The sequence below is a fragment of the Anguilla rostrata genome, chromosome 6 (genome assembly GCF_018555375.3).
Source record: "Anguilla rostrata isolate EN2019 chromosome 6, ASM1855537v3, whole genome shotgun sequence".
NCBI lineage: Eukaryota > Metazoa > Chordata > Actinopteri > Anguilliformes > Anguillidae > Anguilla > Anguilla rostrata.
In genome coordinates, this window is record NC_057938.1 from 29,590,333 (window position 1) to 29,606,048 (window position 15,716).

General features: G+C 37.9%; 1 protein-coding gene across 1 annotated transcript in view; it reads left to right on the plus strand.

Moving 5' to 3' along the window:
- The window catches only part of snrnp200 (small nuclear ribonucleoprotein 200 (U5)), a 209,745-nt gene that overhangs the window by 134,737 nt on the left and 59,292 nt on the right, over positions 1-15,716 (plus strand). The window lies entirely within an intron of this gene.

Here is a 15,716-nt window from a genome sequence, read left to right on the forward strand (position 1 = left end):
CTATTGTAACACCATGCGCAGACATTTCTAAAGCTTGACTTTAGCATGTCTTGGTTACTTACTGATTAGGCTTAAATCTTGAAAATCTCCAGATTATTATCAATATACTGTATCTGCAAATTCCATTTGAAAATACTGGCTGTAGACCAGCTTATATGCTTTTTGAATAGCCTGTAATAATGATATTAATATTCATAATTAGGGGTCCAAGCAGCAAAGCTGGTGGAACCCTATTGTATCTGTTAGGATTATTAGGGGTCCAAGCAGCAAAGCTGGTGGAACCCTATTGTATTTGTTAGGATTATTATAATAATAATAATAATTATTATTATTATTATTATTATTTTTCTCTGCTAAAAGTGTCTGAGGCTCAGCAACCATAAGTTGTAGACCAACCAAATTTGGTAGGTGGGTTCCTATGGCCCCCCACTACTCAGGCACTAAAAATCACCTATGTCGGCCAGATGGTGGCGCTATAACAAAGGGTCATATTTAAAAGGTCATAACTCCCACACCGTAAGACAGATCAACACAAAACTTCATCGACCGATTCATCTGAATGTGCTCTACAACTTTGCCTTTGGGCGCACCTATGTCCGCCATATTGTTTGCCCGCCATTTGGACTTTTTTATTAGTTGGGGTGCGGAAGAGCTGGAGCTCCAAATCTAGACAGACCCCTACACAGACCCATTTTTTTGTGTACTATGCAGAAGTATAAAACAGCCTTTAGTGTTACGACATAGTAAAGGCCTTTACGCTTAGTGGCTAGGAGACATCCATGGCGATGCAGTAGATATGTTGGGTGAAGGTATATGATCATGAGGACAAAACCATTTAAATATCGCTCCATAGGGGGCGCAGTTGTGCGAATGCTTGGACCCCTCCCAACGCCGCTTGCGGCTTTAATTATAATAAGAATGGCAGCAAAATCTCAGGCAATGCAAATGTTTTATTAGCCTACATTTTGCCCTGCAAGTACTCAGTTTCCTTTTTACCGATTTAGACTAAACGTAGAAAAGAAAGAACCTAACGTGTCTTGTGCATTCAACCACACATTTGCTCATTTCATTCGAGCAAGATGAGGAAAAAGACACTTGAATCAAATTGAATTCAAAACCGAATTAAGGCCCGCTGCCCATTATAAGCTACTACTGTACAAGTAGATGATTTACAGCCATCGCTTAGTAAGCCACTCATGATAGGTAGGCTACATTTGGTATATGATCTAAACGTGGGAAACTTGGTTTCGCTTATGTAAATGGGTATAAGGCTGACGGCGCACACCTGTTTAAATCACAGCAGAGACGGGCCTGATGGCTAACTGGTGACTGCCAGATCCGTCCCGGTGTCACTGGCTATCTGCGGCGATATTCAGTCTGATGATAAAAAATTTTTTCAGTACAGCCTGTATTCAGAAATGCCATCACAATGCGGGAGAAATGAGCCAGGTGGTAGCAAGTTGCTAAAATTATTTTTTAGTTAAATAGCTTAGCTTGTTAGACTGTTTAGTTGACAGAAGTGCTGTGTGTGACAATGGTGTAACCGATTTCGCAAACAAACCTGCTGTAGGCTACTCACAAAATTAAATAGCCTAACTATATGGACAGTACTTTTCATCGTCATATGTTATAGTTTCACACAAGATATGAAACCATAGCATTATTATCATCGAAATAGCCATTTTAACCGTTAGCTAACATTAGCTATAGCGCTAGTTAGACTAGGCTATTGGCAAACTGTATCCAACAGGTTACAGATGCTGTTCCCCCTTACAGTAAACAGTGACAACACGTAACTAGATGTTCTGTCTTGGGAAATATTACTCACTTCAAAGCATTTGAAAATTTAATTAGTAAGTACAAGGTAGAAACACCTAGGCAACTGTTGCTAGCCAGCTAAGCTCGCAAAAATCATAACTGTTAGCTAACAAGTAGTTATTGCGCTATTTAGCTGTGCTAGGCCTACCCAGAGCCGTAGATAAAGCTCTACAACTCTGGGCTTACCCACAGTTCTGTGAAGATGCTGCTGAGCAGATAGGCCCCGTCACGTGATAAAGCAGTGGTTTTTTTCAAGACCCTGTTTCAAATCTCATCCATTTTGTTCTTGACCAATCAGAGATCAGTCAACACAATTGGAATATTTGGTCAATTTTCTCTGTCTGTTCAGCCAAAAAAAATTTTGCTTAAGGAAAAAAGTGTAATGCTATTGCCTGCTTCTATTGATTACTTCAATGTGAGCTTTTGGCATCTGTGTTCTTGGCTAGAAATAGCTGTACAAAACGAGTATTGTACCTTATTGAAGCTGTGTTTTGTAGTTGTCCAATGACCATGATATGCACTTTTGTACGTCGCTTTGGATAAAAGCATCTGCTAAATAAATGTAATGTAATTTGCGCAGGAGCTAATAATACCATTTCCAGGGCGTGGCAGCCATCTTGCGGATTTATCAAATTGTGAATGGAACCATGTGACCACGTTTCCCTTCTAGTTCTTATACAGTTCAGTGGTTCGAACCATATTGTTTTTTCTCTGATTATTATTTGGGGTCTAAGCACAGTGTGCTGGGACCATATTGTTTTTGTTCAGATTACTATTTTTCCCTATCAACGCGTACAGCTCCTAAACTGTAGGATCTAGGCCCAGAATGGCCCATAGGTTACAACCACTTTTACGCTTTGTCCTGTAACTCATGAACTGGCCTAGAATGAATATTAATTTTCCTCGATATTCCTTTGCTCAAACCACAACAGATGGTCCCAAGCATTTCCATTTGTTCCTGAATACAGAATCTCCTCCGAGACTGCTTGATCGATTAGATTGATATTCCTGCTTTAGTAGACTCTCCAGGAAAAGAAGCTATTTAAAAGTTATATCACAAATGTTAATTGGACAAAAAGAGTGTCTGTGAAAAAGTCTATATATGGCACAACTCCTGAACGCCATGTCCAATTGTAATGAAACCTGACACAGGTGACCTGTTTTTAAAATGCTTAACTCCTAAAAGGGCTGGGCCGATTATTTCATAATCGTGCGATTGACGGTCATCAACACACACGCAAAAAAACCGTCATAATCGCCATTTGTTAATGTTTTTCTAAAATATATACTTTTTCATAATGTTGTTGCCAAAAATAATCTACCTTTCCTATAAATATACATAAATAATTTTATGTATGCTTAAACACCACACGATCCCTCTCAAACAAAGCCGACAATACTTTTCCCTGCAACAATCTTTAAATTGCGCACTGTCTTTGAAGTTTACCATGCTCCTCCCGCTAATCTGGGAGCGGGTTGGGCAACATTGCAAAGCAAGCATTGTTTTTAATCTCCCTTTTTCAGTAGACTATGTAATACTAATAATAATAATTAAAACAACAACTAGGCTACTACTACTACTACTAATAATAATATATTAGTATTACTGTTGTAAGTACTTTAATATAGGCGAAGAACATTGCTTAATATAAATAGATTTTACGTGGTTTGACTAAACCAAAGTTCCTAACATTTCTGATAGTTGCAGAAACTTACAGCGCTCTGATTGATGGAATTAAATCATCTCATCCAGTGAATGCACGTGACCTGTCACTCACAATTTTGCTGACAAAAACCGAGTTGAGGTAAAATCAAGATGGAGCTTGTTGGCAAAACCAACATTACGTCTCCAATTTGGGCCCATTTTGGATTTTAACCGAATGAAGACGGAGAACCAGATGATTCAAATTAACCAATTTGCCGAATTTGCAATAAAACAATACCCGTAAAACAATATAGCACAACAAATCTGAGAAATCACCTCAGAACGCACCACCCCAGCAAATATGCTCAACTTGGACTTGCATCTGAAGCTGCTACACCATCTACATCTGGCCAGGGGCAGCTGAGTGTGACCCAAGAATTTTGCCCGAGGGGTGAAATATAAGCGGGACAAATGGAAAGCTCTGACCGACAGCGTAACCAAATTAATTCAACCGTCGCAGTCGGAAAGACAGGCAATCCTGGTCTGTTTTATAAATAAACATTTTACTTATTTGATTTATTCCAAAACGTTTGGAAATGTTAAATCTTTGTTCTGTTTAAAGTGTTAATAAAGGGTTCATTCTATTCTACTTATGCTGCCTTTTTGTAAACGAGAAGACCGTTGGTTTGACCAAAATAAATTTGTTTGATTTAATTCAACTGTCGCCAATTAAAAGCACATTTTCATCTCTCTTAACAGGCAGTGTCAATCAATTTTATTTCGTTTCATTTATTAACACTGTCACTACTTAACCCCTTAGCACACAAGCCAAATCTTGCCAATCCTTGCCCATTTAGGGGGTACCCTATTTAAAGCTTTATAACTCCAGATGTGAACACCACAGAGACTTGAAAAATGGCTTAAATGAAGCAAAAACATTTGTACAATTTACAATACTAATACCAGGGTTCGTACGGTCATGAAAAACCTGGAGAAGTCATTGAAATTTAAAATGCAATTTCCAGGCCCTGGAAAAGTTATGGAAAATAATATTTTTTGAAAAGTTTTGGAAAAGTAATGGAAACACAGCTAAAGTTGCATCAAATATAATTACTAATTAATCCAATCGTAAAAATAGTATGTATAGTAATAAAACGTAAATTGTCACGTAACCTTCGCGGTATTTTGGTGGTGTGAAAAGTTAATTCAGTCTGGCTCAGTCTGTTTACTGGCACGCCCAACAGGCACGCTTCTGCTAATGTAGCAGTTAGTAAACGTAGGCCCTACTGTGCCGACAATATGCCAGGGAAGTGCAGCTTCAATAATATATCAGGGCTCGAAATTAACTTTTTTACTTCGTAGCACTGGTGCTCCCAACTCCTAAAAAGTTAGGAGCACCCACCAAAATGTAAGGAGCACCAACAATATGTGCAATCGATTTTTTATTGATAAACGACAATATAACAGTACGGTTTACAAGTAACAGTTAAACTGTCACGCATAAAATGTGACTCTTCAAGGAATTGCGTGTTATGCATTCAAACGACAAAGAGCTTCTCGTCACATTAATACCGCTAATTAAATCAACCGCCAGTAAACTGCATCGGAGAAATGAGCTGTTTCAAACGGGTCGCTACACAAAACACTAAGTTAACGTTTAAAAAAAATGCCGTAATCGTGCGCTTCAACTTTTCAGCTTTCGATAACGCAAATAAATTGAACATAAACTTTTGTCTTTAGGTAACATTAGTTAACGCGTTAGCTCTTTGTGTCGCGTGACAGTGGAGTGCAGCGAAAGGGAGTGATTGAAGGCTAATATTAACCAATTTAAAATCAGCATTAAAGGTAAGAATGTCAAGCTCACGATTGGTTAGAAGGGTTACCGTCAGCTCCCAAGGCACATACTGAGTGTACTAACTAGCGAATGTAGCCTACAGAGAAAGACGTTCGACTGGAAAAACTGACAAAAATGTTAAACTATTCGAATTAAAATATGAGAGAATGTATCTAAGTGTGTCTGTCTGGTGTTTATTTGTTTTAGAGAGGCACCATATGTTTCAGATGCAGACCTAATTTTACTTAGTGTTACAATAAATAATTTTAAATTGTCCCGCTGAGAAAGTCATTTGTTTTGGTCATGGATATTCAGTTAAAGGTTGTGGAGAAGTCATGGAAAAGTCATTGAAAATCATTGGTGAAAAAGTGTATGAACCCTGTAATACAGATTAGTTTATATTCATAATTCTGGAAGAAATAAAGTGTCACAAATGCAATTGTTTTGACAAAAAATCAAAAAAGAATTTGCACTTTTTAAGTTTGCAAAGAAATACTGAGAGATTGCATATATACAGCGGGTTAAACTAAACGTGCTAGATCAAAAACTTCTTGACCGCAAGTTCATAAAATCTAAGGGCGGATATGTAGAACTACTATACTGCCCTACAAAGCCTAACTGCAGTAACTACGCAAAGGGTACAACTGAGAAAAATGGCTTTAAAGTATTTTAACTGGCCAGCCAAATTGGTTATGAGGTAATTTTGCCCAAAAACCATGACCACTGATTTGACCTTTGACCCCAAAAATGTAGTTACTGCACTCTGCCTTTGCATTGCCTTAAATGGTTCTAAGAGCAATGCAAAAGCAAAGTGTAGTAACTACGATGTTCTCAGCTTTTAGTTTTTGTTCACTGAAAACACAATATATTTTGACACTGATTTTGTTATATTTGTATTTAACAGTATTTAACAACTCTACTTATGGATTTGTGCATGTTTAATTAAGTCTGGACAAATTGAGAATTTCAGACGTCATATTTTAGTCTTAATACCATTTCATTTCACTTTTTTACTTATTCACCTATCGAGATAATTATTTTCCTATCAATTAAACTTTGCATCATCATCTTCAATTTCACCATCGTTGTCACCGCCACCACTGTTGTTGCCTTGATGACAATCACATTAATAATTTTCATTATCCTTGTCTTTACTATTGAACACAATGAATAAATACAAGGCTACACTGAATCACAGTAAAATTTGTTTATTATATTACTTGCTTTAATCAGCGGCGACTTGTGTGCTGAAAATTGGTGGGGCACAAAACCTTTAAACTAATCATTGATCTCAAACTGTTTTAATTAATTTTCAGTGATTAACAAGCATGCAAACGATCTGACTAATCAATTGGAAAGTGACACACAGCTTCTTCGCATTGTGTTGGGGAGATTAAATGACTAATGCGATTTAGAAAAATCCGTTTTAATCACTAAGCAGTGGCAGAAACTTACCTGATTTTCCTTATCAATACAATTAATCCACAAAATAGGCTACTCAATACTATCATATATAGCCAGCTCTCCCCAAATAGGCAGTTTTAGCGAGTAGCCTAGGCCTTATAGCCTACATTTATTTTCATTTGCAGTACGAAATTGTGCACGTTTTTAATCAACATTATTTGCGGATACATGCACTTCTTTCTCCGCACTCGTATTCATGGCAAATATCCACAATGCGTAGGCTAGATTGTAAACAATCTTGAAGTGCATGACATGGCATCGGCGATGATGTGAAGTTACAGATGATAATGTACAGCTTTCAGGGAGCAGGTAAACTAACGCTAGCTAACTAAACATCGCCTGTCAGTCAGCATATATAGCGAGGCTGACAGGTGTTTTATAATGCGATTGCTAGTTTCTCAACGCTTAATGTCATCGTTACTTAGCCTACCTGGGTATTTTCTTTTCAACACCAGTTCCACTATCCTCTTTCCCCTGGATAGTGCCATCTTAAACAGCTTTGTTGTGTGAGGTTAGATGGGTGAAATCGGCTGGTGGTAGAATCCCAAACAGTCGCATGAGGTAACTTAGATGGGTAGAGCGCGAAATCGGCCGGTAGAATCCCAAAGCAGACCGCAGTAACTTCACTTACTGCGGTCTGCCATGGTTTTGAGTCGGGTTTTGTAGTTACTGCAATTTTTATACAGTTTTTTCTCTAAAACAAAGCAAAATTGAACTCTGAAACTTCGTCACAAGATAAAACAGATATCAAGAAGTTCATTTTTAGTTATAACTCAATTATGACCAAAAATGTAGTTACTGCGGTTAGCCTTTGGACGGCAGTATAGATGTATTAAGCAAAAACTAAGCAGTGTACCCAGCGTCTCCAAATCTATCCAAAATGTCTAAATTATGCATTGCTGTAAATCACAATATGTTCACATTTCACTACAAATCAACTGTTTTGACTCAAGAAAATCACTGTTGCATAATTTTCGAGTGGGAATTAAAAGCTTTCCATCAGTACAGTGGTCTAAAATATCTAGGGGTCCAGAAACATATCCAAAATCTCTCCAAAATTGAATAAAATGCTTTTTGTCCATTATAAAGCATATAAATTAGCCCCTTATGAAGGTTTAAGATGGAACATTGCTATCAGATTAAAAAATAATGCAAAAATATTGTCACACAATGCGGTACAGTACCCAAATGTGCAATAATTAACTTTTGTATGTATTTCTATGTATGTTCTCTCGTATGTTTTCTTGTATGGGGATGGGACAACATGAAAACAATTTTCAACCGTCCACCACGTTTTGGCAATGTTCCAACTCTTACGTCATCACTGTTGCATGCTTCACAAACACTACAGTCCTAAGTAGTGCTTACATTACAGTGTGAAATATCCGCAATATATAATACCACGAGCCTATTTAAAGACTCTCAATTTCAAAAATAACGTATATAACTGAAGTATTTTGAGCAGTATTACTTACATAGCAATGAAATCTTATCTATGTTCAGTAGATGGAGACAGAGACAGTAAATAAATGATACTGTTCTATTCGCTTCTGTTTTGTCCTCAATAATAATAGTATTTTCCAAGAATTTACGAAAAATCGTTGACAACATTTTGTTAGCCGCGTCTTTGTTTTACTGCTACCACGGAGAATGCGTAATTGAATGCGATAAGAACATTTTCGGTTACGCTGACCTATAAAACGCTATTCCAAAAGCAGAATTAGACATGTTATACATCGTTAGAAAGCGTATACTCTCACCTACTGAATAAATGAATTGTCAGTCAAGCCAGACTACTAAAAAGGGCGACAACGCCGTAAACAACAGGTGTGGTATTACGCACAGCTATTTTGGAAGATACCCAGGCGTCACAAATGCGCGTATATTTCAGGGTTCGTACGGTCATGAAAAACCTGGAAAAGTCATTGAAATTTAAAATGCAATTTTCAGGCCCTGGAAAAGTTATAGAAAATAATATTTTTTGAAAAGTAATGGAGACACAGCTAAAGTTGCATAAATATAATTACTAATTAATCCAATCATAAAAATAGTATGTATAGTAATAAAACGTAAATTGGCACGTAACCTTCGCGGTATTTTGATGGTGTGAGAAGTTAATTCGGTCTGGCTCAGTCTGTTTACAGGCACGCCCAACAGGCACACTTCTGCTAATGTAGCAGTTAGTAAACGTAGGCCCTACTGTGCCGACAATATGCCAGGGAAGTGCAGCTTCAATAATATATCAGGGCTCGAAATTAACTTTTTTACTTCGTAGCACTGGTGCTCCCAACTTCAAAATGTAAGGAGCACCAACAATATATGCAATAGATTTTTTATTGATAAAAAACGACAATATAACAGTACGGTTTACAAGTAACAGTTAAACTGTCACGCCTAAAATGTCGTCGACTCAAGGAATTGCGTGTTATGCATTCAAACGACAAAGCGCTTCTCGTCACATTAATACCGCTAATTAAATCAACCGCCAGTAAACTGCATCGGAAACTTCATTAGCTGTTTCAACCGGGTCGCTACACAAAACACTACGTTAACCTTTCAAAAAAAAAAATTCCGTAATCGTTCGCTTCAACTTTTCAGCTTTCGATAACGCTAATAAATTGAACATAAATTGAACTTTTGTCTTCAAGTAACATTAGTTAACGCGTTAGCTCCCTGTGTCGCGTGACAGTGGAGTGCAGCGAAAGGGAGTGATTGAAGGCTAATATTAACCAATTTAAAATCAGCATTGAAGGTAAGAATGTCAAGCTCACGATTGGTTAGAAGGGTCACCGTCAGCTCACAAGGCACATACTGAGTGTCCTAACTAGCGAATGTACAGAGAAAGACGTTCGACTGGAAAAAGGGTCGCACCAGAACAATTATTTGCACTCGCACAAATGCTCCCAATTATATTTCAAGGTCGCACAGATTAAATTTCGGGAGCATATGCGACCAAAATGGTCGCAATTTCGAGCCCTGTTTGAGACATTGACAAAAATGTTAAACTATTTGAATTTAAATATGAGAGAATGTATCCAAGTGTGTCTGTCTGGTGTTTATTTGTTTTAGAGAGGCACCATATGTTTCAGATGCAGACCTAATTTTATTTAGTGTTACAATAAATAATTTTAAATCGTCCCCCTGAGATAAAGTAATTTGTTTTGGTCATGGAAATTCAGTTAAAGGTTGTGGAGAAGTCATGGAAAAGTCATTGAAAATCATGAAAAAAGTGAAAAAGTGTATGAACCCTGATATTTCCCGAACGGATTGTCCAAGACAATATATGGCCACGCTGTCTCAAAAGGGACATCTCTACACGTAAAACCAACAGTAAGGTTGTATATTTATTCAATATTTAGTCCCAGATATTGACTGTAGAAGGACATGGTATCATTTTTAAAAAAACTTTTTCTCGTTTATTTAGTTATTCAGTGAGCAGCGTTTTTACTGCTGTATTGGCATATCTTAGGGCTGTTGTCGGGTTTATCTTGTTGCTATGACGGAATATGATTTTTTAGTGGTGAAATAATATTTTTATGAATACCAAGATAGACAATATTGTCCATTATGTCAAGGGTGGGGGGTGTTTTGTAGATGAGACTGCAGGGAGGGGGTGCGTGTTAAATGAACGACCAGAGCGACAATGGTGGGGCTGCGAAACTCTGTTTTTGGCATAGTTGTCGTGTATCGTCTACTAATGAAAGTAAAACGCGTTTCTGTTTTTAACTCATACTTTGGTTGCAGTAGCACCGAATGTCTGAGTTTAGTAATCTTGGCACGCCGGCGTGCCGACCACTAGGGGCTTTGCGCTAAGAGGTTAAATATGCTATAGGCCTATTGTTTCATTTCCTATTTAATATCCAAGAATGTTTAGGCAATTTAATTTGTTTACACAAATGTTTAGCACTGTAAAAATAAATATTTTATTTGTTTCAGAAAGTTTGGAAATGTTAAATATTTGTTGTTTATAGAAACAAGTGACCTCCGTGAAGTTGGCACCCCATGTGATCAGAACATGAATAAAAATATTGTCATTTGTTTGTGCTGTGTTTGTGCCGATTTATGCCATAAAAATCATAATTTGTGCCGGTGTGGTTTTTGATATATTTCACATTATATTATATGAGCTGACACGTCATTTTCCACTCTGAGTAACTCCAAATCGCTCCAAAGTAGTCTCAGTCATTTGTTCTACATTTGTGCTCATTTGTGCCGTTGAAAGAAACAAATGTGCTATTTTTATTCTATAGATATTATACATTACTTTTTTCACCGGTGATGTCATTTTCCACCCCATCATTGTCCAAATCGCTTCAAAGTAGTCTTGTTCATTTGTGCTGCGTTTGCGCTGTATTTGGTTTGCTAAGTGCCGTTATGTTTATTTAGATATGAAGCATTTTATTATTAGCCATGATGTCATCTTCCATCCCAACAAGCTCCGAATCGGCCCAAAGTGGTATCATTCGTTTGTGCTGGGTTTGTGCTCATTTATGCCGTAACAAATATTGTTTGTGTCTGTATTCTTTTTGAGATAGTAGCCTAAGCTTTTTGACTTGTGAATAATCATCCAGGGTGGGAAAAAAGTAACGTTTAATATCTAAAGAATAAAAATAGCACATTTGTTTCTTTCAACGGCACAAATGAGCAGAAACGTAAAACAAACGAGGAGACTACTTTGGAGCGATTTGGAGTTACTTGGGGGAGAAAAAGTGCTTTTAAAAAGTCACAGCTCATAAAATATATGAAATGTATCAAAAACCATACCGGCACAAATTATGATTTGTTCGGCACAAATCGGCACAAACCGAGCACAAATGAATGACAATATTTTTATTCATGTTCTGATCACATGGGGTTCCAACTTCATGGAGGTAAATAAGTGTCAATAAAGTTATGTTGTTAATTATATTCTACTTATGCTGCCTTTTCGTGAACGAAACGCGCCCCCCTCCCCCCCCCCCCCCAAGACGAGACAATTATGCTGATTGATTCGATTGCCTGGGTGACGATGATCGCCAACAAAAATTCCATGACAGCCTCAACCCTAACTCCTAAACAAAATGGCTAATTAAGTTCTAATTGTACATGCTGGGAGCTCCTATAGAATCTTAAATGTCTGAGATGACATTGTGAAAAGTATCGCCACCATCATCCAGTGAAATCTCACCAATTACAAGACGTTTACCAGCTATCCATAAGTATGAAATTCGGTACGCATGTACTGGCAAGCATTCAGTGCTAGAACACCAGCACTGGTCTGATTTGACCAGTGGGGACACTACAGCAATGTTTCAAACTTTATGATTTGAAGGACGGCTATTTCCCACACTTTTCAACATGCAGACATAATCTTGCTATTCCTAGATGTGCCTTGGCCGGGAAAAAAAAATACGCCTCGCTGAACCATTGTGCCTAGACTTCTTTCAGCCATTTTGAATTTTCTTAAAAACTTTTTTTTAAAACATAATCTAGACTGACATATGGACATAGGACTAATTTTTTTCAGCAGACAGTCCCCTAACAAGTTACTATAAAGAAAGTTGATGTCCAACAAAATACTCAAGAAACTTAGTAAGCCTGCAAAAATTGATGTGGACAATTCCCACATCAATTCCACAAACAATTTGTATTAAATTGATTAAATTTGGCAGCTGTATTGGCACTCGCATCCTGAGCCGAACACTAAAGTATTGGCCCAATTGAATGACGTGGTGGTGCTGTAATTCATGAAAAATAACTGTTTTTTTTTTTTAGACTTACTGTAGTAAAACTTGCTGTAGTGATCTGTTTCCTCATCTGGAACATACATTGCATGGCTGAAAGTATGTGGACACCTGAGCATCACACCAATATGTTCTTGTTATATATCTCATTCCAGAACCATGGGCATTAATATGGAGTTGGTCCCCCTTTGCTGCCATAACAGCCCTCTTCTGGGAAGGCTTTTCACTAGATTATGAAACAGTGCTGCAGGGATTCACTTTCATTCAGCCACAAGAGCATTAGTGAGGTCGGGCACTGATGTTTGATGATGAGACCTGGCTCGTAGTTGGCGTTCCAATTCATACCAAAGGTGTTCTCGATGGGGATGAGCTTAGGGCCCTGTGCAAGCCCATCAAGTTCTTCCACACCAAACTCTGCAAACCATTTCTTTATGGACCTCATTTTGTGCTTGGGAGCATTGTCATGCTGAAGCAGGAAAGGGCCTTCCCCAGACTGTTGCCACAAATTGGAAATGTACAATTCTGTAAAATGTCATTGTATGTTGTAGCATTTCCCTTCACTGGAACTAATGGGCCTAGCCCAAACCATGAAAAGCAGCCCCAGACTATTATTCTTCCTCCTTTACAGTTGGCTCTATACATTCGGGTAGGTAATGTTCTCCTGGCATTCACCAATCCAGATTTGTCCATCAAACTGCAAGATAGCGAAGTGTGATTCATCACTGCAAGGAACGCATTTCCACTTCTCCAGAATCCAATGGCAGTGTGCTTCACACCACTCCAGCTGACACTTGGCATTGAGCATAGTTATCTTAGGCTTGTCTGTGACTGCTTGGCCATGGAAACCCATTTCATGAAGATCCCAAGGAACAGGCGTTGTGCTGACTTTGCTTCCAGAGGCTTATTGGGTTTATTGATAGCTCAAGTCGAAGGATAACTACATGTTTTAAGCCATAGTCCCTCTGACACAGCATCAATGTTTTTCCAATTAAGAGCAAGAAGGCGTTTAGCACACATACGTGCTATAGATATCAGTGTTTTTTTATATTTGTCTCCGGTTATGGTGTCCAAATAGTTCAAGATACAGATCTTGGGATCAAGTGGAACTATGATTCTTGCAATGGATGACACAACATTAATTATCATTGACCAGTACCTTACTAGTTTTGGACACTTCCACATCATACGCACAAACTGTCCACTTTCTTTTTTGCAATGCCAACATGAGTCAGAGTTATTAAGTTGCATTAGTTTTATTTTCCTGGGAGTTAAATACACTCTGTGTAGTAGTTTGAAATTAATTAGTTTATTCCGTACAGAGTTGGACACTGTGCATATTTTTCCAGATTTTAGCCCAAGCTTCTGGTTGTAGTTGTTCCCCTATGTCCTTTTCCCAGGTCAGCTCTGCAGCATGACAGATTGAAGTACCAGAATTATTTAGAATCTTGTATAACTGACCGGCGATATGTCTCTTAGAGTCAATTATGTTTCGTAGTTGTGTTTTCTGTTATACCCTGCTTTGGGGAAGGGGTTGGGTTTCTTACGTGTTTTAGGAGGTAAGATCTAATTTATAAGTATACCAGGAAGTCCTTATTTGATAATCTAAACTTGTCTTTTAGTTGTTGGAATGATCTCATTTGGTGGGCATCAAGTAGATCCGAAATATTATTTATGCCTTTCGTTTCCCGTTCTTTATTTGAGAAGGGTTTACCATTATTAAAAAATCTCCCATTATTCCAAATGGGAGCTTGTGGTGATTTCATTCCATCAAAGTCTACTGTATTATGCAGGATAGAGGCAATTTTGCATGAAAATTGTAAAATAGGATTCTCATGTACTCCTGATATTTAGGAAAATTAAAGATTTAAAGATAGTGGACATTTGTTCATCAATATTATGTCCTGCTCTATGTTTTCCCAGGCGGTGTGATTATGTTCTCTTTTATAGGTCCATGTAAGTGGATACCTTGCATTAAAAGCGTTGTAATATTTATAGACATCTGGGAGGCCAAAGGCCGCCTTTGTTTCTATCTAACATAAGTTTAGAGCGGTTTATCCGAGGTGGTTTTTCTTTCCATTAAATTTTTTTAAAGAGCACACTAAGTTTTTAAAAATGTTTTGTAGGGAAAGAAAGTGGTATAGCACTAAAGAGATAGGTGATTCGAGGAAGGATATTTATTTTTATTGTCAATTTTCCCCCATAGTGAGAGCGGGAGATGTTTCCAGTTCTCTAAGTCTTCTGTTATTTCTTTAATTAGGTTGGACATATTAAGTTCAGGAATTTGGTTCACCTGTGTTTTTAGCGTAATTCCTAAGTATTTGATACCTGCTGGAGACCATTTAAGTGGGAAAGATGTGACGCTTGAGATATTATAATGTGCATTCAGGGGCAGTGCCTCAGATTTTTCCCAATTTATTTTATACCCTTATATGATACTGAAGATAGAGATTGTCTGTAGGACATTTGCTAATGAGATTTGTGGATTTGTAACTATTAGAAGTTTGACCATTTCTTTGCCTATATTAATCCCTTGAATTCTTTCATCTGCTCAAATTAAGCATGCTAGGGGCTCTAATGATCAAACGAATAGTAAAGGGGATACGACACAACCTTGGCGGGTCCCTCGATAGAGCGGGAAAGCATCCGAGATATGGCCATTTATACAGATTTTGGCACTAGGAGATTTATATAGTAATGATATGTGTTCAATAAATTGGGGGCCTATGCCAAACTCAGGAAATATTCTAAAAAGCCGCGTTTCCACCGCAGGAACTTTACCCCGGAACTAGGAACCTTTTGAGGAACTCAGTGTGTTTCCACCGCAGGAACTAGGGTCTAAATTTAGTTCCTGGGGCTTTATTTTACCCTGCTCGGGGGGTAGTACTTTCCGAAAGTACAGGTACCTTTTGGGTGGAGCTTGCAGCGCTGAACATTTCTGATTGGTCGAGTACTCGCAGCATTTTTTTGTATTTATTTTCCGCCATTAACCACCATGTTTGAAAATATGCAGCCGCAAACCAATTTATTTTCATAATAACTTCAAATCAAACTTGTATGTTATGCGGTGCAGTAGCCTACTTTTGGTTATAGCCTGCCAACGTCTTGGAATTATAACGTGTGCTCTTCTGTTCTTTTCTTGCTTTAGTATCCGTTTTATAAAATGCTAAGCATTCGTGCTGGGACAGCATATTAGGCTACGTAGGCTACCAAAACATTCAGACGGATTAATTCG